At 34.8% G+C, this 20,966-nt stretch overlaps 1 long non-coding RNA gene across 4 annotated transcripts in view; it reads left to right on the top strand.

The window, feature by feature from the left end:
- Window positions 1-20,966, top strand: part of LOC144305771 (uncharacterized) — a 68,616-nt gene that overhangs the window by 12,871 nt on the left and 34,779 nt on the right. For 2 of the 4 annotated variants that reach the window (XR_013372833.1, XR_013372832.1), the window contains 2 exons: window positions 3,221-3,381; window positions 3,684-3,825. This is a non-coding gene — a long non-coding RNA (uncharacterized LOC144305771). The remainder of the gene's footprint in view (window positions 1-3,220; window positions 3,382-3,683; window positions 3,826-20,966) is intronic. The other 2 variants (XR_013372835.1, XR_013372834.1) reach the window with 1 other exon arrangement.

Here is a 20,966-nt window from a genome sequence, read left to right as displayed (position 1 = left end):
AAACACAGATTAAACCAGCTTATATTTTCTGACAAGTTTGTTAGAGAATGTCTTCAGAGCCTCTGAATGTCTTTCAAACTCCCCAGCCTGGCACGTTTCAGTATTTGAATCAAGTTCATAGTGTCTGAAATTGCAAATTGATTAAAGCATTCCTGTCTATCCCTGTAGTGAGAAAACATGATTTAATACTATAGTTTAGCTACATTCCCCAAGACTTTTTCTTTGACATCATATCATCTTATTGAAGCATTAATAAGCAAAAATGAGAAATTTTGGATTGATGAAAGGTGAAAACTTCCTAATGTTTTTAGAAAAAAAAAAAGATTTTCTCCTTCTTCACATCCTGATTGTGAGTTCAAAATAAACATATTAAATAATTTGATAATGGTTTTTTGATGCTCTGTGTATGTCTAAAAATCATTAAACTATGTCTTTGGGAGATGTCAAAAAGAGCAATCAAATCCTTCAGTCAATATTGCCTTAGAGAACAGCGATTTGAACCCTGAGTGAATAGAGGCTTCTCCTCTCTCCTTTGAGTTTGGGAAACTGAATATAACTCAAAACCTTCAATTATGTTGGATTTACTAGGTTTGTTTATACCCTGCTTGAAGCAGAGGCACAGAGTACATTTGTGAAAAGAAACACTAAGTATACAGTTTGGAAATCAACTGTAAGCCCTCAAGGAAATTCAAGATTTTTAACATGTTGACTAGTACCGGAAGTTGAATTTGTACTTCTTTTAAGAGGCTGACCTAAACTTCAACACCTCTCTTCCTTCAATCCTCGCTCTATTAGCATCACTCAGTCTCTTTCCTGTGCTGTTCCTAGCACCAGATATCTTTCTTGTATTTGTTGACATGTCTGTTTCCAACATTAACAGGGAAGTCCTTGATGTGTGTATTAGATTTTACAGTGCTGGAATTTAGCAAAGCCTCCCAATTAACAAAAAAAGTTTTGCTGCTTATATGGATAAAGACAACAACAACAAAAAAAGAAAACACTTTAGATTTCCAATTCATCAGTACAAAAGGGCTAGGAAAATGCTACGTAGCATTTGTAAAGCTATGTTTATGGAAAGCTGTTAACTTGCATAATTCAGACAGGTGGTCTTAGCGTATCTTCTAAAATAGGAGACACTGTGCATATCTTGATGAATTGTAAATCTGCCCACTCATTTCTTCCTTGTATTTCCACCTTCCCCTTTCATGTCAGTATTGGCACTTGAACTTCCCGTCAAGTCGTGAGACGTGGGGGTGTTCATTCATTAGAGCAAACATGAGACACTGTCAGTTCTCTTTTCCAAAGCCTGTGAGGACAATCACTGGCCATGTGTCTTGCACTGGTCAAGTGACTATTCTGATCATGTTTGTCGTTATCTGTATCTTTCCCTAAATTATAGATTAACATCCCTTTCTAGACTTTTGCAAACGGTGCTTTCACTTGGTCTCTCAGGTGTTCACTCTCCACCTTCCCCAGTGATTTTTACTTAGCTCATCCTTCTGACTTGTCATATCCCAGCTTGTTTAGAGCAGATATCAGCCAGCCTTTCCTGTGAAGAGCCAGATAATAAATGTTTCAGGCTTAGCGAAGTCGTACAGTCTCTGTCAAAACGACTCAACACTGCATTTGTGAGGTGAAAGCAGCCATCGATGATATGGAAATCAATGGTATACCTGCGTTCCAATAATATTCTGGTGAAAAATCATTCAAAAGTTTAGGACTAATTTATTCAGTACTAATTTTATGTGTTACGTACTAGTAACATCTAGGCATTTGGGATCCACACGTGAATAAATTAATATCTTGTCCATCTAGATATCATAGTATGAAAGGGAATAGTAAAATGAGGATTATAGTGGAGTGTGAAAACTATGATGATGGGAAAGGTGAGGGTATTCCCTGAGGAATAACTTGGCCTGATGGGTTTGGGCTCTCAGGAAAAGCCTTCTCTGAGGAACAGATGTAACAGCTGGGATTTAAAAGCCAGAAATGGATAGACTGCTTAACTTTTTTTTTTTTTAATTGAATGGTGCTTTTAAACTGGTTATTTCTTTATAGATGTGCAACATTTTATACTACTCCATACATTTTAGACATCAGCTAGTTTCTTTCTCATCACTTTTTTTTTTTGTCAGCAAAAAATGGAGTATAAATCAGAGTAAACGAAGTTATGCCATTAGAACATTCTAGCATGTTTGTGGAATGTATACGTGTGTAGAACATACATTACTCTTCCTAGTTGTGATACATATCGCTGTGTTTAAAGCTCTGTGGCTCGAGCCACGTGTGTGGCTCCATCCGGGCTCAGGGAGCCTAACGTGAAATCTCATCATGTAACTGGAAGGTGGAATTCCAAAACTGTCCTGTGAGAAGCATCAGTGATTAACGTACTACCCGGTTCGTGATTTTTTGGGAACCCTTTTCTTAGCACAATCATGTTTTTTTTTTTATACTACTGAGAGCAGGCCTCATTTGAAAGTTTAAAACATTCTCAAAAAATAATTTAAATAATTTTATTTTGGAGTCTATAAAAATATCTGAGACTATAACAGGCAGAGGATTAGCTTAGAGGATAGCATTAAGGAAATAAAAATCTTAAGATCATGGGATTTTATAGTCACCAACATCACATGACTATATATCAGAAAACATAGATGTTTTAGCAATTTTTCAGATCAGTAAGTAAATGCTTACTTTATGCAATCATCAAAGGTGTGAAACATTTATTCATCTCAATAGTCACTGTATGTGGCCTATTTTAAAAGATATATCACCTATTGGAATATTTGAACACATATGCAAAGAATAAGGTTTGCATGAGAATTCTTATATTTTGAACATTATGTAAAGGCTAAACACTGTGTAAAATAAATGTAAAAATACATTAAGGAAACAAAAATCACTCATGCCCTCATACTTAGGAATGGGCAGCATTAATATTTTGACAAATTGCTAGTAATTTTTTTTGTTGATATATTTTTAAAATTTTATTTTTATTTTTTAGAGGGGGAGGGGCTTGAGAGAGAGAGAGAGAGAATCCTCCACTGGGTGTGGAGCCTGACTCGGGTCTCAATCTCTAGACCCTGAGATCATGATCTGAGCCTAAATTAAGAGACAGAGACTTAACAGATTGAGCCACCCAGGTACCCCTATTGATAAATTACATATAAAATTACATATAATTAAAGTGCTATACAACATGATGTTCCTGGGTCTGCAGGAGCTGGCCTGGTGGCTAGGTCTCTGGAGAGACTGGTCTAGCCCTGGAGCAGGCCTGGTGCTGGGGTCCAGGCTGAAGTCGGGCACCTACCTTACTTCCCTGTGGTGGTGGAAGGTGTCTCTTTGCCCTGGGCTGCCTGGACATGGGTGAAGGGTGATCCGGTAAGTGACACTATCTTTCCTACATTCTTCAGTGAGCCTTTATAAAATTTTTTGCTCCTCCCAGGTGCTATAATTTGTCACAGGGAATATCCTTAGATCTTGTGAAGGAATTTTTGTGCATGGATAGCTGTTCAAATTGATGTTTCTGTGAGAGAACAAGCACTGGAGACTTCCATACTGACATCACTGACATCTTGCTGATGTCACTAATTTCTCTTTTCATATATATTTTTTAAACCATTGCTATATGACCAACATTTATAGATCTTAATGATAAGCTATAAATATTTATTTTCTCATAGATAATTTGACCGAGGATTTATGGCTGGCAATCCGTATCTCGAAGTGTTTATGTCTAGAATCCCAGCTGAGGTGGCCTCATGTCTCCACAAGGTCTTCTCCTAATAATGGCAGCCACACATGACAACAGATCCTGACACTATGGTATATTTTGAGCCTTTGTCCCTTTCTTGTCTGCTAACATTTCATTGGCTAATCAAAATGAAAGGACAGGGAAGCATAGCTCTCCTATTTCTATCAATTCTAAGACTGGCTTTTTAATCTGGAGATCAAAAAAATTTATCTGTCCTATGGGCTATCACACATTCTCAACATAAAATGGTAAAACATGCCAGGATAAGAGAAAAATGGGAAAATTAGAAAAGCAGGCAATACAAAGAAGAGAATGATCTGTGGCAATCCTGAAGCTTCATTGGGCGTACATTGCTGGTTCTTTCCACCCTGGTTCTGTTCTATGGGAGTGACCCAACAGCCCATTATTCTCCATGGCTTTTGGCTTTGCCCTCTGAAAACTCTTTTCCTTTTTCATCTATCTCCTTGGCCACTTCTAAAGAAAGCATTTAAATAATTTATTCTTTATTTATGATGCTGAATAGCTTTCTAAGCCTGTTTCTTTCCCATAGAAAGTTCTAGGCCTAGAAGTCTTTTCCTACCACAAATCCATGTCATTCTGTTTTACTCCAGGCTAAGAAAACTTTTCCTAAAAAACCCCAAACAACAACAACAACAACAACAAAAAACTTTTCCTAATGCAGCTTTATCAAAGCCATGCGGGTCTTCAATGTATGTATTCCTGTCAAGTCCACGTGCCATACATTATGTTATCAATTATTTTTGAAGTGTGATGTGTCCCTTTCTTTTATGGATATTTCTTTAAAAGAAATTTGCATAGCTGAAAAGGACCACTAGGTACTGACTTTTTGCTTTTAGATCTTCATAAAGAGTTTCAGAGCCACTCTATCATCTATCTATTAATCTATCATCATCATCTATCTATCACCTATCTATCATCTATCTATCTTTTACTTTGAGGCCATGTTTTATTGATAACATCCTGGATATAGTCTGTCCCCAGACTTCACCCCTTTGCCTTTAATTTAAGAACTTTTACTAGTTCAAGAAATGAGAGATGAGAAACTTCTATTTTCCAACTAAAAAGTTCTAGGATATATGGGCCTAGTATATTTACACTTCATTCTGCAGGTAATACTTTAGGCAATACCTTATCAAATGTGTTGGCACACATTTCTAATATTCTGCGTGTAAATCATCATGTCCAATTTTACAAATTTAAAAGGTACGTTTCCCATTTCACAAGGCGCAGCAGGCTATAGTTTGTCAAAAGCTTCACCATTATGTTACAATTCGGGTCATAATTTTTCTTAATTTCCTTACCATTTTTTCTGTTTCCCATGGAAGTGTCATTATCATTCCCTGGTCAATCTCAAAACAATGCCATACATTTCGTTTTTGTTACAGCAACACCCCCAACTTTGTTCCAAATTAATAGCAAATATCCATAAAGCATTAGTATCATAAAATGCAAGGATTTGTTTATACTGAAGACAATGGCCCTATTGGTATGATTCTGCATCAAGATGTGATATCCCAATGACAATGCTTTACACCGCAGAATGTGCCCTACACGCTTTCATTCTGGGGTGAAGACTAAGGTATCAGTAGCTACCTGGGGCAATGTCTCCTCGTGACTATGACAGAAATACTAGAAAGGAAGTTCATCGCACAAATGCATTTCAAGTGTTTGCTTGCTTCACGTCTTCAAACATCCAGTTGGCCTAGAAGGGTCTCATTGTGACCCAAAGTCAAAGAATGGGGAAGTACAGACATTCCCAGGAAATGAGAGGGCGGTGGGAAGAAACTTTTGTTCATCTAATCTACTACTTACAGAAGCAGACTTTTTTCTTCATAATTTTGGTAATTTTAGAAATTGATCATAATGTAACTTTTATTAAAAATTTATTGTTTATAACGGAATGCCAAAGATAAAGAATCTGTTACGGTAATAACTATTTATTTGCTATGCTAGCAATTCAGAGCATCTGGATGTAGTATAAAAAATAATTTTCTTTAAGCTGAGGTGGTTACTCTAGTCCCAAGAGGGCAACAGTGTCACCATTCCTTTTATTAAGTTGAAATTGTCCATTCTGAAGAACATATTACAGGAAAAATGCATTTAGAAAAAAAAAAACAACTAGTGACAAAACTATTCATGGACAGAGAAATCTATGTTAGCCAATTTGTGAAGTTATTAATGTTGCAACTGGTATCATCAATCTGAAAATGAATTCTGTATTTATATTCTAAATGAGATCACAGTGTAAAATTGCCTCCACCCTTCTCTTTTGAAAACTAATTCAAATCATCTGGCTTAGCATTTATCTTTCCACTGAGAAATTCCATTATTATAAATCATACACTGAAATTAAAACTTGGTTCTTAAAATTATCAGCATTGAAAATCTAGAAAATTTGCTATTAGTCCTTTGAAAAAGTCATTTATTAACTATGGAATGATTATATATCATCCATGTAAAAACTAAAGTACATATACTATTTAAAGTATAAGGAAACAAAGATTCATGAGATATACATGTAGGAATGTTGCATTTATATACGTTGTTAGTTCAAATAATATTTTAACAGATTTTAGTTAAAAAATCAAATAGCAAAGAAGTTTTATAGATGATATTAGCAAGAATTTTAGGAAAATCATGAGGATGAAAATAGAGAATGTGACCTATTTTAGCTGACAAGAGAAGGCTGAAACTTAAGCCTACAAGAAAGAAAGCCAATGGATTTACAATGTAGAAACTACCCAAAGGTTTGGAAAGAAATCTCCAAAAATAAGGGTTAGCATAGCACTAAAACCATAAAGATTCGTTCAAAACTTGATTGATCTGTAGAATATAAGCATTGCTAGGGTAGGGATCTTTGTCTGTTATTTTCATTGATATGTCTCAATTACTTATATACCAGTGTTTGGCATATAATCAGAATTATGAATATGTGAATATGTGTAACCGCACATAGCAGGAGACTGCTGACCCCCTAATAGAAGCTGGGATCTGAAGAGGTTTGCACGCTGAAAATGCTTGTGAGATGCCATTGTAAACACAGGAAAGTCTACATGTTTATCAATGAGACTAACTCTGTGCCTCAGTAGATCCCATGACACTGGCATGGAGATTCATACCCATCCCTCCCATCATGTGGGAGACTAGTATCCATGTATGGAGACGTCAGTCAGTTGCTTCTTGAGAAATCTGGTTCACTGACTTATTGATTTGCTTTAAAACCTAACCTTCAACAAACTCCATCCAAGCACTGAGAGCTTTCACTTAAATTCTTAGTTCCTTTTTCTTCAATTAATTGAAAAAATAAGATAAAAAAAAGCTTTAAGGAAAATTTTTATGAAATATAGAAACTAAAAAAATAAAAATTATCTTAGAAAAAAACAAAAGCAGCACAGAGATATGGAGGTAGATCTTAAAGCAACAATTATAATCAATATCTCCTAGGAGCTAGAAGACAGTAATGAATTATGAATTTCTAGTGCTACAAAGATACCATTCAGATGTAAAAATACTTTTTGAAAATCTAAAATATGACAGTAGAAATAAAAAGTGTTTTAGTAGGCTAGATTCAAGAAAAAAAATCTCAGAAAATATAAGATTAAACATGGCTAAAAACAGACAAATGAATTAAAGGATGGGTTCTGGAAATGAATAATAGATGTTTACTAAAGAGAGACCAGAAGAAGAAAATTATTAAAGAACTAATAAAGTTGTTTAAAAAATAAAAGCATTTTTTTGCATCTCTACACAATGATTTAAAAAAGGCTTATCCACATAAAAGTATATCATCATGAAATTTCAGACAATAGAGATTAAAATGCTAAATTCTTACAGAAAGAAAAATGAAGAGAAATACAAACAAGATTTTAGGTCCTGAATGGGATTAATTTCTCAACTCTAACATCAGAAGTTAGAGGAAAATCAGAAATGTGTCCTAAGTTCTGAAATACATGATTTTTAACCTAGCATTCTATAGTTAAACTATTACTCAAATATAAGGATAGATGATATAATTTTGGGAAATCATGATTACTTCCTATATTTGAACATATTTAATAGTGATGGATAATTATTCTTTAGTGTCTGAGGATGAATTAGGGACTAGCACATTGAAAACTAAATAAGTAAAAATGAGGTAACACGGAAATGATGAAGCAAAAACAGATATAATTTTACCATCCCGTATAGCTCATATGTACATGCCATAATTAAAATTATATAAGCAACAAGTACTGAAATAACCCAAACAGACTGCAACTACACTGGTAAATTAGAGGTAAATTTTAGAAAAATGAACCAAAAATATTGTCACAGATGACTTAGAAGCAGACATCAAGATGGTTTTTGGGGTGTAAGATGTGAAAGGAAGGAGAAATTAGGACTGGAAAGAATGAAAAATCTAATCCTCATTGACTCACTCAAATCCTTGGGAAAATCTGAAGCACATATGTCAGAATTGTCCCATATATTGTACATGTGTCAACCCATTTGTACTCTTTTCTCAGCCACTGGCTGTGGCCTCCAGGAGAAGGGTGTGTTCTCTAAGGAGGCCGCTTTCTGTGGCTGATTCACATCCTGCCATGATTGACAAGTAGAAGCTGCCTGGTGACAGCACTCCACAGCTGGGTGGCAAATTCTTCCTTAGAGGAATGTCTGGACACTCTCTACCAAAAATGCTTATACATGTTTAAGGTCTATGAAAATGTGCTCAATTATTACTCTTAACCAATATGAAACACAGGGAATAATTCCCTGCAACTTGGGAATGAATGTAGCTGTGTTGAACAAACAAAAATAAATTTCTTAAAATTCTTCCAAGTAAGTTGAATTAAAAGGACATAAAGACAATAAAAAAGGAGGTCAAAATAAGACTAAGTCAGAAATTTCCAGTCGTCAGAAATATATGGATGATCAAATTTATACCATTTTAGCATTAATAAATCAGAAGCAGTGAGGTACAGAATAGAAGCAAAGACTTAAAGAAAGGGAAGATTTTGATAAACATTACAGAAAAATAAAATTTCGAGAAAATCTAAAAAAGATAAAGGCAATAAAGTACAAGGAATTTTGGCATTCTGATGGATGGAATACAAAATAAAAAAAATAATATTATATTTCATCACATACTTTATTAGAGATGTGATTTGCAAATATTTCCTCCCAATGTGGATTTTCTTCTCACTCTTCGACAGGGTCTTAATTTTGGTGAAATCTAATTTATCTCTTTATTTTTTCTTTTATGAAGTTTGCCCATCACATCAGTGAAAGAACTCTTCACCTGATTCTAGGTTACAAATATTTTCTCCTATGTTTTCTCTTAAAAGTTTTGCTTTAGTTTCATATTTTATACTAGTTCTATGATCCATTTTGAGTTCAGTTTTGTTCATGGTGTGAGATGGAGATTGAGTTTTTTTCCTTTCTTTTTTCTTTTTTCCCCTATGAATGTCCAGTTGTTCCATTTTCACTTCTTGAAAAGTCTATCTTTTTCCATTGGATTGCTTGTGTACCTTTGTCAAAGATCATTTATCTATAATTGTATGTGTCTGGTTGTGGATTCTCTATTCTGCTTCATTGATCTATTTATCCACCTAACAACACCATACTAGCTTAATTACTAGAGCTACATAAATATAAAAATTAGGCAATAGGAAACCTTCAACTTTATTCTTTTTCAAAATTGTTTTGATTATCCTAATTTCCTTTTCTTTCCGTATAATTTTAAAAGCTGTTTTCCTATATCTAGATTCCCACTGGAATTTTGATAGAAATCAATACAGATCAATTAGGGTAGAACTAATGTCTTGCTCGGAAGAGTCAATATTGTTAAGACATCAATTCTCCCTAAATTGATCTAGATTCATGCAGTCTGCATCAAAATCCTGGTGTTTTTGTTTGTTTGCTTATTTAAGCAACTGACAAACTGACTCTAATATCTTTTGGAAAGGCCAAGAAACAGAAAAACCAAAATGTTTTTGAAAAAGAGCAAAGTTGGGGGGACTATTTGATTTTCAACTTACTATAGTCTTACTATCTTATAAAGCTACAATAATCAAGGCAGTGTAGTATTAGAGAAAGGATAGGCATGTGTATTGAGGCACAATACAAACTTCAAAAGTAAATGCAAATTTATAGGGGCAACTAATTTTTGTCAAATGTACAACAAGAATTCAAGGGAAAATGGATAGTATTTTCAAGAAATTGTGCTGGAAATGTTGGGCTTCTATTTTCAAATAAATGAACCTGGACTCATGACATACACCCATTTATAAAAATTACTTGATCTACATTATAAATCTAAATATTAAATCTAAAGCTATCAAACTTCTACAAGAAACCATAGGAAGAAATCTGTGGACTTTGGGTTAGGTATTTGTATCTTAGGTTACAAAATGAAGAATTTAAATAATAATAATAATTTAAAAGTTATAAAAATTCAAAAACTTCTGTTTTTCTTAAGACACAGTTGAGAAAAAAATAAGCCAAATACTAGGATATAATAGTTGCAAAATATTTATCTGATAAAGGACTGGTATCTAGAATGTAGAAAGAATTTCCATAGATCAATATAAAAGAAATGGGCAAAAATTTGAATGGCCATCTCACCAAAAGTAGAACTGCTGTATAAAAATATGACAGTATGTTCTACATTATTAATCATTAGGGAAATATGAAACAAAATCATAATTAGATATAATTGCATATATTTTAGAAGGGATAAGAAAAAATAAGCAAGTAAAAAGTAATAATACCATTGCAGTTTCTTATAAAATTAAACATACATATAATGCAAAAAAGATCTCATATCTATATATTTACATAATGAATGAAAGCATAAGTCCAAGTAAAAATTTATAAGCAGATGTTTATAGGAGTTTTTCATTTTTACCCTAAACTAAAAATAACCCAAATGCTCATTGGTAAATGGATAAACATATTGATTTACATCCATACAATAGACTAGTTAGTGATAAAAACAAATGAACTTCTGATATGTGCAAAACCTTGCATATATTTTGAGCATATTATTCTAAAAGAAAGAGGCTGTGATTAAAAGGTATAATGTATTAATTCTATTAACATAGAGGACTATGTTTCAAAGGAGATCTTAGGTTATTAATACCTCTTTCGATGCTTGATAAAATCCACTTTCAGTTTTGAGGTGGATCCATCAACAGATAATATTAAGTTAGGGGTCTTAATAAATAAATCTGAATGAGATGAAGAAAGTTTCCTAACCGAAGTATGACAATTATAATATTCCTCTTCTAAGATTCAGAATGTGCCATGATGACTAGTAATGTGAAAGGAGAAAGCAAGAGAATCTCATAAGAAGGTAATTAATTATCCAAAATAATTGTACATTCTTCATCAGTAGTAATGTCTGTACTTCATGAGAAACCATGAAGTCAAGTGTGGAGCCTAAAATTAGTTCAGGAGGATCATCAACAAATTTTGCAGCAGCAGCAATTGCCCCCCAACTGAAGGGGATACACCTTGGCAACCAGGTCAGGCTGTAGGAAGTGAAAGGTTTGGGGTGGTTCTCGGAAGCTGAGTTAACCGCCAAGGGCCTGTCTAGATCACTCATGAACAAATTGATGAAATGATTTCTTATAGTTAGGATATCATATTGAAAGAGGCTATAGAAGACGCTTCAAGTTACAGAAGGCCTGTTCCTACTTGGGCTCCCAAAGTGGAGGTTCTCTTAGTAGGACCCAGTCAATTCATAAAGAGGCATGCAGTCTTAGAAATCTTTGTCACTATTGTCTACCACATTCACTTAAAGCCAGAAATCCTCAACTGTCATTTTGTGAGGAATCTAGGATAAGTTTGGGTATTCTTTATTAAGAGAGAATGTTTTTCCTTCAGTGGATAGGCCATGCCCTACAGGGTATGGGATGGCTTGAGTCTTGGCAAGATTGTAATTTATCTTTTGAAACTCTCTGGCCCTTTTATGCTAGACTGAGAACAATTAAATGCAATCTCTTTTTAGGCTCCCTTGTTCTCTGAACAAAGCAGAAGATCATCCAAATCCAAATGTAATAATATAACTAGATCACAAAGGATATTTAGATCTTTTAAGTCTTGTTGAAGACCTGGAGAAAATAGAAGGGGGCTTCACTGAACCCATGGGATACAATTATCCAGGTCCACTGATGTCCTCAAGGTGAAGATGAAAGGTATTTATTATCTTGGTCTAGAGACACACTGAATAAGGTAGAACAAAGCTCCACTATAGGAAAGCAAGAGGATTCAGGAAGAATTGATGATGGCATGGTATTTGGGTTAGGTATTATGAGAAACTGAGGGATAACATTTTTGTTGATGACCCTAAGGTCTTTGCACAAATCAGTCTCCTTGTTCATTTTTTTTCCCTTACCAGATGGGAGTCTTACAAGGGCTAATGCAGGATATTAGAAGACCTTTGTTCCTTTGTTATAGGACTATCAACTATAGGTTCTAGTCCTTTGATTCTGCTTCAAGAGGTATTGGGGATGTTTGAGTAATGATTTGATAGTATCTGAACTTTCATAGGTTTTGCTCAAATTATCTTTTTTTTTTGTCAGTGGGACTTTTAGCCCATGGAATATCGGGTATATTGTCAATATCCTTGTCTGGGATATGTATCAAATACAATGAGTAGACAAAGGTATATCCTCAGCACACATACCTGATTATGAACAGTTTCCTATGGAAACTCAACTAATAGTTCCTCTGGCGTGCATTTAGTACTACCACTCCATTTGCAAAATAAGTCTCTCTGTGTTGAATTTGCAGGGGTGGTATCACAAAGCAGGAGGGGACAATTTTCAGCCAAGAGCCCAAGAATTACAGTTAAGGACTAGAAGGTAGGGAAACTCTGTGGGTTATTTGCAATACCTACCACCTGTCTAATATGTTCATCCTGAGAGAGATTGAACAAGGCTGGTAGTGTTTAGTGCAGAAAGAGTAGTATCTGTGTCTACCAAGAATTGTTGAGGATAACCACCTAGATTTATAGTGAATTCCTTTTAATGTGTAAGAGGAAGACAAACTATTGAATGAGTTTTCCTTTCAGGGGGCACCCTTGCTGATTTGAATTGAAAGATTTTTCTTTATCTTTGTTATTCTTTTGTAGGAATTGGATATTCTATTTTCTGGTATCTCATACTTGTAATATTCACAAGTGTTCTTGTCAGTAGATGGCTGGTTGCAAAGTGGGCCATGTTACTGTTTGATCAATAGGGTCTCAGTTTATTTTAAGACCTGTCTCATTTTGTCCTAAAGCCCTTTTGAAATGTTCTGCAAGTGTTATAATCAAAATAAAGAGGCTAGTTCCCATTCTAATTTCTGTTTACTGATGAAATGTTCAATTTCAGGATTAATTCCATTGATGAAATGAAAGAGCTGCTATTATATTAGCATTTTCTTTAACTCTCAAATGTTGTCAAGAAAGTATTTTCCAGTTAATCCCCAAAATTTCTTATAATTTCATCTTTTAATCTATTATCAGTTATTTCAATCAAATGTTTTGAATCAGTTAAATCATTTGAATTAAGTCCAATTAATTTTTATTAAAAATGTTATGGCTCTTGTGTGTGTGTGTGTGTAAAAACAGGGGTCCTAATGGTCCCATTCTGGGTCAGTTTCACCAGATTTTGCCTTCCAGGAATTAGTCTCTGCAGTTCTGACCAACATGTGTACAAATTGATATAGGTCATGAAACCTTGAGTCAGATGCACCCCCCAAAATTTATATGAATATTTCCTGGTCTTGTTTGGATTTAGGAACTTCTTTAACTATAGCTCATGATTCAACTTATGTCTCTTAGGGAAGATTTAAATTCTATATTTGCTTACTCATGAGAAGGATGGATCTTTAGAGGCAACTGTTATTTGGGGGCTTTTGGGAAAAGTTAAGAGGTCTAGAAAGAAAAAGAGGAAGGAGGCAACAAAGATCCAGATGAAGAGAAATCAGAAAAATAAAGGGGAGGAGGGAGAGCTAGATATAAACAAATCACTGGAAGACAAGGAAGGTCAGGACTCATTAGGAAAATGAGTTTAGTTTGTTGTTAAGATGACCAAATTGCTTACTAATTTTGGCCAAAGAATCATTTAGTGAAGTAAATTTTCATTCAGAACTTCATTTAATGTCCTTTAAATAATCATAAAAAAATACTTTCCTTTGGACCTAAGAAATATTCTTCCTTTTTTTTTTCTCCTAAGGAGTCTGAAATGAACAATATTTTCCAAATCAAATGTTCTTCAGAATTGCCACTGAAAAATCATTTTTGGGGAATTTATATCATTTAGGAAAAGGGTTTTAAGAATTAGGATTGTGATGAGTGTTTCTTATATAAGAAACAAGGTTTTCATTTGTTTTTTGTTTTGTTTTGTCTTTTTCTGGAAAAGAAAAGTTGTTTTTTTTTTCTTTTTAAAGATTTATTTATTTATTTATTTATTTATTTATTTCTTTATTTATGATAGACAGAGAGAGAGAGAGAGAGAGAGAGAGGCAGAGACACAGGAGGAGGGAGCAGCAGGCTCCATGCAGGGAGCCCGATGTGGGACTTGATCCCAGGACTCCAGGATCGTGCCCTGGGCCAAAGGGAGGTGCTAAACCGCTGAGCCACCCAGGGATCCCCCTTCTGGAAAAGTAAGGGTTTTAAACTCAGATGACTCCATGAAAACTGGCAGTAGTTAGTAGAAACATAATGCTTGTGTACTTCTGAGGACTTGAAACACAGGTGGCCATCTCTATATACAGACCTGGAAATCTGTGCCTTTTGGCAAGTGGAAAAGCAGAAAGAATGTTCTCTGTGGCTAAACATTGAGCTTTCAGAACCAAAAAGTCTAGATGAAGGAAAACCTTTCTAGTTTATTGGTGATCCAAAGAAAAGCTTGTGCAAGTGGATGTTAGTCTGGTGAGAACTGTAAACTCATTGGTCTATGAAGCCAACTTGACCAATAAGACTTGCATGGTCTATGCATGGTCTCTATTCTATGATTTCCATCTTATAACAAACAACACTTTAGACTGGACAACACAAAACAGAAACACAAACACCAAAAAAAAAAAAGAAAGAAAGAAAGAAAAAAGAAAGAAAGAAAAGAAAAAGATAAAAAGGGAAGGCCTGATTCCACCAAAAATGCCAAGCAAATGGAAAACGGTAACAAAATCCAGATATCAAATTGAGAATAAAGAATAAATAGCCAAGAAAATCAATGCCAAGAAAGAGTTTAGACTCAGTATTACCTTGCAATGTCAACATAGACTTGAGCTTCAAGTAGCAAGTTGTAAGACCTCTGTAGTTATCCCACCTGGTTGAAGGGTGTAGTCTGATGCCACAGAGTCTCTCTTGATGGGCCCTCCAGGAAAACTATGGAAATAAACGAGACCTCTCAAATGAGAACAGTAAAGCCTATTTATTCAGACCTCGCTATACCAAGGGAGTCAGCCATCAGGAAATGGAGGGACATCAGGCAGGAAAGTTGGATATTTGTGTGGTAAGAAAAAAAGGGTTTCAGGTATGCTCTGACTGCTGGTTTTGGCATTCAGAAGATAGGGGTTGGGTGACTAGTAGCTCAAATCCTATGTAATCAGTTCAGGAAACATATTTGACTTTCTCTGATTGGCCCTAAGATAAAAGCAGAGGCAGAACCTGGAGAAGTTGATAGTTATTAATCAAGTACTAGCTCTTCTGGACTGATTGCTACAAAGGTTGTGGTTGGGCTGGTTCACTGCAGATTATTCATGATCTGGCTGTTACTACTTAGTATATTCTATTTCTCATCTGCTTGCCCAGGACTGGAGGTGGGGGAAGATGATTGACTACAAACAGGCAAGAGGGTATTTCCCATATCTTTGTGATGATGATTGCCACATATATATGCAGTCGTTAAAATCATAGAATAATACTCCTACATAGAATGAATTATGTTTTATGTAAATTGTAGTCAATAAACCTGACTCAGAATAGTGAAATTAGACATATTTGTTCTGTGATTTTCTCTAGTGAAGTTTAACTACACTAGTGTGAGTGTAGAAGTGATGAGTTCCAATCAGTGCAAGTAAAATGGGAGAAGAGACAGTCAAGGAATTAAAAGAATTTGCAAAAGTGAGTAGGATACAACACAAAATCAAGGCTATTGAAAGGAAAGTGAATACAGGGAAGTGATTGATAGTATAAAGGTGGTGAAGTCAAGGATCACCAATGAGACTAACTGAATGAATGAACTGGATGGAAAGTCAATGGCAGTCAGGTGGATTTTTGAAACTATGACTCCATAGATGGTGCAGTTTTCACTAGTGACAAATTCTGAGTTTGGCTTTAGAGTAGTTTAAGAGAAGTAATTGAAAATAAGAAGTCTGAGCTGATCAATCACGGAGAGGGATGGATCATCCATGGGGGCGGTAGGGACAATGTGAATTGCACAGTCATTTCACAGGCACGGAGTCCTTTTGCTAAAGTTTTTAACAAAAGGGAGAATTTTCCTTAAGATTGCAATGGTCAGGGATCCCTGGGTGGCGCAGCGGTTTGGTGCCTGCCTTTGGCCCAGGGCGCGATCCTGGAGACCCGGGATCGAATCCCACGTCAGGCTCCCGGTGCATGGAGCCTGCTTCTCCCTCTGCCTGTGTCTCTGCCTCTCTCTCTCTCTGTAACTATCATAAATAAACAATAAAAATTAAAAAAAAAAAAAAAGATTGCAATGGTCAGAAAGAGATTCCCTGTGGAATGAGAGAAGGCAATAGAATCAGATTGTCAAGCCTGAAATTAAAATTATTTTTTACCCTGTTTTTATAAATAAGAGAGGTAGAGCTTAGGAATGGAAGTTACATTGATTGGAGTACATCTATGGTAGGAGGTACAATGAACTACATACATCATGCATGTATTACATATACTGGTGTGTGCAGGAAACATAATCATTTACTGTCCAATCCTCATATATGAAGAGTGAGACCCAGCAGCTTCCCCTGGAAAATATAACAGGGATAATAGTGTCTTTAGGAGATAGTCAAATTCTAGTTGAGACAAGAAGCTGTGGTCTGGGAAGATTGATGGTGTGTGGGGATTATTGGAAAGAGCTATGAGACTTTCCTGAGCTTCCCCAGCATCATTCTTGGTGCTGGTTCTATCATTCTTTATGACCTGTGCCTTCTGGCTGTCTAAAATCTGTACTCCTCATCTGTTATCTCCAGCTGTCTTGACTTTTTTTGGCTCATTTTATTTTAATGTGTTCAACTTTTCCCCTTTTGTTCTGTCACCAAAGACATGTGTATAACCATTTAGTGGGAGAAAGAGGAACTAGAAGGGAGAGAGAGAGGGAGTAGTGAGGAAAGCACAGAATAAACGTTCTCGATTATCATGTTTTTTCACTGTTTCTTCTACTTGCCTTTTACTCTATGATTTTTCAACCATTTTCTATGATTCTAGTAGCAATATTGGTAAGTTCTTTTACTTTATTTTATTTTTAAAGATTTATTTTAGAGGGGATAGGCGGAGGGAGAGGGAGAGAGAGAAACTAAAGCAGATTCCTTGCTTAGCAGAGCCCCATGCAGGACTCAATCCTACAGCCCTGAGGTCACGACCCAAGCCAAAACAAATGTAGGATGCTTAACTAAGTGAGCCACCCAGGAGCCCTGGTAAGTTCTTTTCTTATGCCACTCAGGCGTCTTGGATGTACATGTCATTGGTTATGTAACATATGCCAAAATCTACCAATGACACATCATAAAATATTTAAATATGATGCGTAATTATTTATTACCATTCCAAAAACATTGACATGGGCCCTGTATTTTTTTATTTATTTTTATTTATTTATTTTTAATATTTTTTAAATATTTTATTTATTTATTTAGGATAGTCACAGAGAGAGAGAGAGAGAGAGGCAGAGACACAGGCAGAGGGAGAAGCAGGCTCCATGCACCGGGAGCCTGACGTGGGATTCGATCCTGGGTCTCCAGGATCGCGCCCTGGGCCAAAGGCAGGCGCCAAACCGCTGCGCCACCCAGGGATCCCCCTGTATTTTTTTAAATAATAAAATCATGAATTACTCTTCAAGAAATTTTTTTTTCTGTTTCTAAATAGTTTTTAGAGATTTAGCTTTCTCTGTCAAATAACTGAAATGCTTCCGAACCATTATTTGTGTCTTCTTCCCTTTCCCCCAAGTTACAGAATGTTAATGCAAAAGTAAATTTTGAATAGGTAAAACAAGGATTAGAGAATATGAACAGAAATTATATCTAGCTGCTTAGATGACTAGGGATATGATGGTAACTTGGGGCATAGTCACTGTACATACATGACCTTTGCAATGCTACAGTAAAATTCTCAATATCACAGTAGCTTATTAGTACACTAATAAGCAGAGAGGTGGAAATCTTCTGATATGGATGAATGTGTATATTTTCAATATTCAGGGTATTAGGAGAGCTTTTCCTCTAGTCTCTGGGAACACAGCTTGCCATATCTTAAATTAATTAGAATTCTAGCTTTACTGAGAGCAATGATAATTTTTAGCAAACAAAGATTCCTTTAACTCAACTCAGCTACCCTGACAAACAAAAGAACAGTCAAACTCGCAGTGAAACTCACGTTCTCTGTTACTTTCCATGTGTCTCAGCCCATAATCGATTTCCATAAAAATTATTGTTACAATGTTGTACCATAGTTTTATTACTCATTGTTACACCAAAAGGAAGAAAAGAAAGCAAGAAAAAAACCAAGGGAACAAGAAAATAAGGAAAGAAAACAGATGGAATGTGTAAGCAAAGATATGCCTTTTTAAATACTATTTCCGTTTTGAAGCTTATCTGTGATGGACTGCCAGCGGAACATCATGAAATTGAGTGATTAGTAGTGAATTCACATAATATAGTGCATATAAAAAGGATTTATCAAAATGTAATTGATCATTGCTGGTCAACACAGCTAAAGCAAAGGTAAAATATCAGCATTATTGATTCCTTTTTTTTTTTTTGGTTATTAGGAGGAATAAAAACAAAAACACAAACATGACTCTTATGTAAACAATCTCATGTGCATCCCTGAAAGTAATTTGTTTGGTAGTATCATATTTATCATCCTTAGATACATTCCAAATATGATGACAAACCAGCCAACTGAAGTGTACTTTATTATTCAAACAAAATAATGATTGAAAATACAAGATGATAAAAAGAGCATTTGGGGTTATAATTTTCCTCTATGGCAGTAGAGTATTCTGACAATAAAGTGCAGAAAAGTTATCTGGGGTTATAAAGGCGTTTTTTTTTTTGTTTTTTTTTTAAGAATTGTTTAAAAAAATCATCCCAGTATAATTAACGTACAGTGTTATATTAATTTCAGGTGTGCATATAATGATTCAACATACTCAGTGCTCATCACAATAAGTGCACTCTTACTCCTCTTCACCTATCTCTCTGCCCTGCACCCCCCATCATTTTATTCTTCATATTTATGAGTCTGCTTTTTTTGTTTGTATTTTTTTTCTTTGTTCATTTATCTTGTTTTTGAAATTCCATGTATGAGTGAAATCATGTGGTATCTGTGTTTCTCTGACTGATTTATTTCATTTAGCATTATACTCCCTAGATCTATCCTTGTTATGGAAAGATTTCATTCTTTTTTATGACTCAGTAATATTCTATTATATATGTTATATATACATTATATATATATTATATAACATATGCGACATCTTTTTTATCCATATGTCTTTTGATGGACACTTGGGCTGCTCCCATAGTTTGATTATTGTAAATAATGCTGCAACAACCATAGGGGTGACTATATCTTTTTGAATTAGTGTTTTAGTATTCTTTGGACAAATACTGAGTAGTGGAATTACTGGATCATATAAGAATTCTATTTTTAGCTTTTTGAGGAAACGCCATATTGTTTTCCACAGTGGCTGCATCAGTTTGCATTCCCACCAACAGTGCAAGAGAGATAATTTTTCTCTACATTCTCCCCTACACTTGTTTCTTGTGTTTTTGATTTTGGCCATTCTGACCAGTGTGAGGTAATATCTCATTGTGACTTTGATTTGCATTTCCCTGATGATAAATGATGCCACTTTTTTTTGGTATCCATTGGCCATCTGCCTGTCTTCTTTGAAAAAGAATGAATGTAAATGTCTTCTGTCCAGTTTTAATTGGACTATTGGGGTTTTTTGGTGTTAGTTGCCTAAGTTCTTTTTATATTGGATACTAGCCATTTATCAGATATACCATATCCAAATATCTTCTCCTTTTTAGTAGGTTGTCTTTTACTTTTTTTGACTGTTTTTTCTTGCTGAGCAGAAGCTTTTTATTTTGATATAGTCCCAATAGTTTATTTTTGCTTTTTTCCCCCTAGCCTTTGTAGACATCTAGAAAAATGTTGCAGTGGCTGATGTCAGAGAAATTACTGCCTTTGCTCTCTTCTAGGATTTTTATTGTTTCATGTCTCACATTTAGATATTTAATCTATTTTGAGTTCATTTTTGAGTGTGGTATAAGAAAATGATCCAGTTTCATTCTTTTGTATGTAGCTGCCCAGTTTTTCAAACACCATATGGAAGAGATATCTATCATAACAATTTGAAAATTTAAGATAGTTATTAACTAAATATTTAAGTTCTCAGAAGAAAATAATAACTTTGTTTTCTAGTATTGCTATTTTTCAAGTGACCGAAAGCTGTAGTGAAATGTTAGCAACCAATGAGTATCTAATCTGGGAAGCAAAACCTATAAAATAATAATTTTAAAAGTGATGCTCATACAATAAACATACCACATCCATAAAAATCACAAAATTATACATAATGCAAAATGAATGCTGTGTCAGTACTGTAACAGATGCTCAGTGTTAGTCTCCCCCAAATATTTTACCCTTTTAATTGAACTAGTTTAGATATATATAATTTCTTATTTATTTATTTATTTATTTATTTATTTATTTATTTATTTTTTTATGTATAATTTCTAAATTAATTTGGGTTTGCTCTGCTTGGATTATTTTCTCATTTTGATGCTATCATTTCTCTACAAAAATGTAATGAAATATACTTTCCATAATTTTGCTTAGATTACCCACTCAGGGCTCACAACATTGAGTGGTAACTAAGGTTAACAAATGCCCTAAAAAGAACCAACAATGAACAATATTATTCTATTCATAGTTGTCTGGCAATATCCAATCACTCCTGTCTTCTCCGTCCCTGAA

This window comes from Canis aureus, chromosome 36 (genome assembly GCF_053574225.1).
Source record: "Canis aureus isolate CA01 chromosome 36, VMU_Caureus_v.1.0, whole genome shotgun sequence".
Classification (NCBI taxonomy): domain Eukaryota; kingdom Metazoa; phylum Chordata; class Mammalia; order Carnivora; family Canidae; genus Canis; species Canis aureus.
This window is presented reverse-complemented; position numbering and strand designations above follow the sequence as displayed.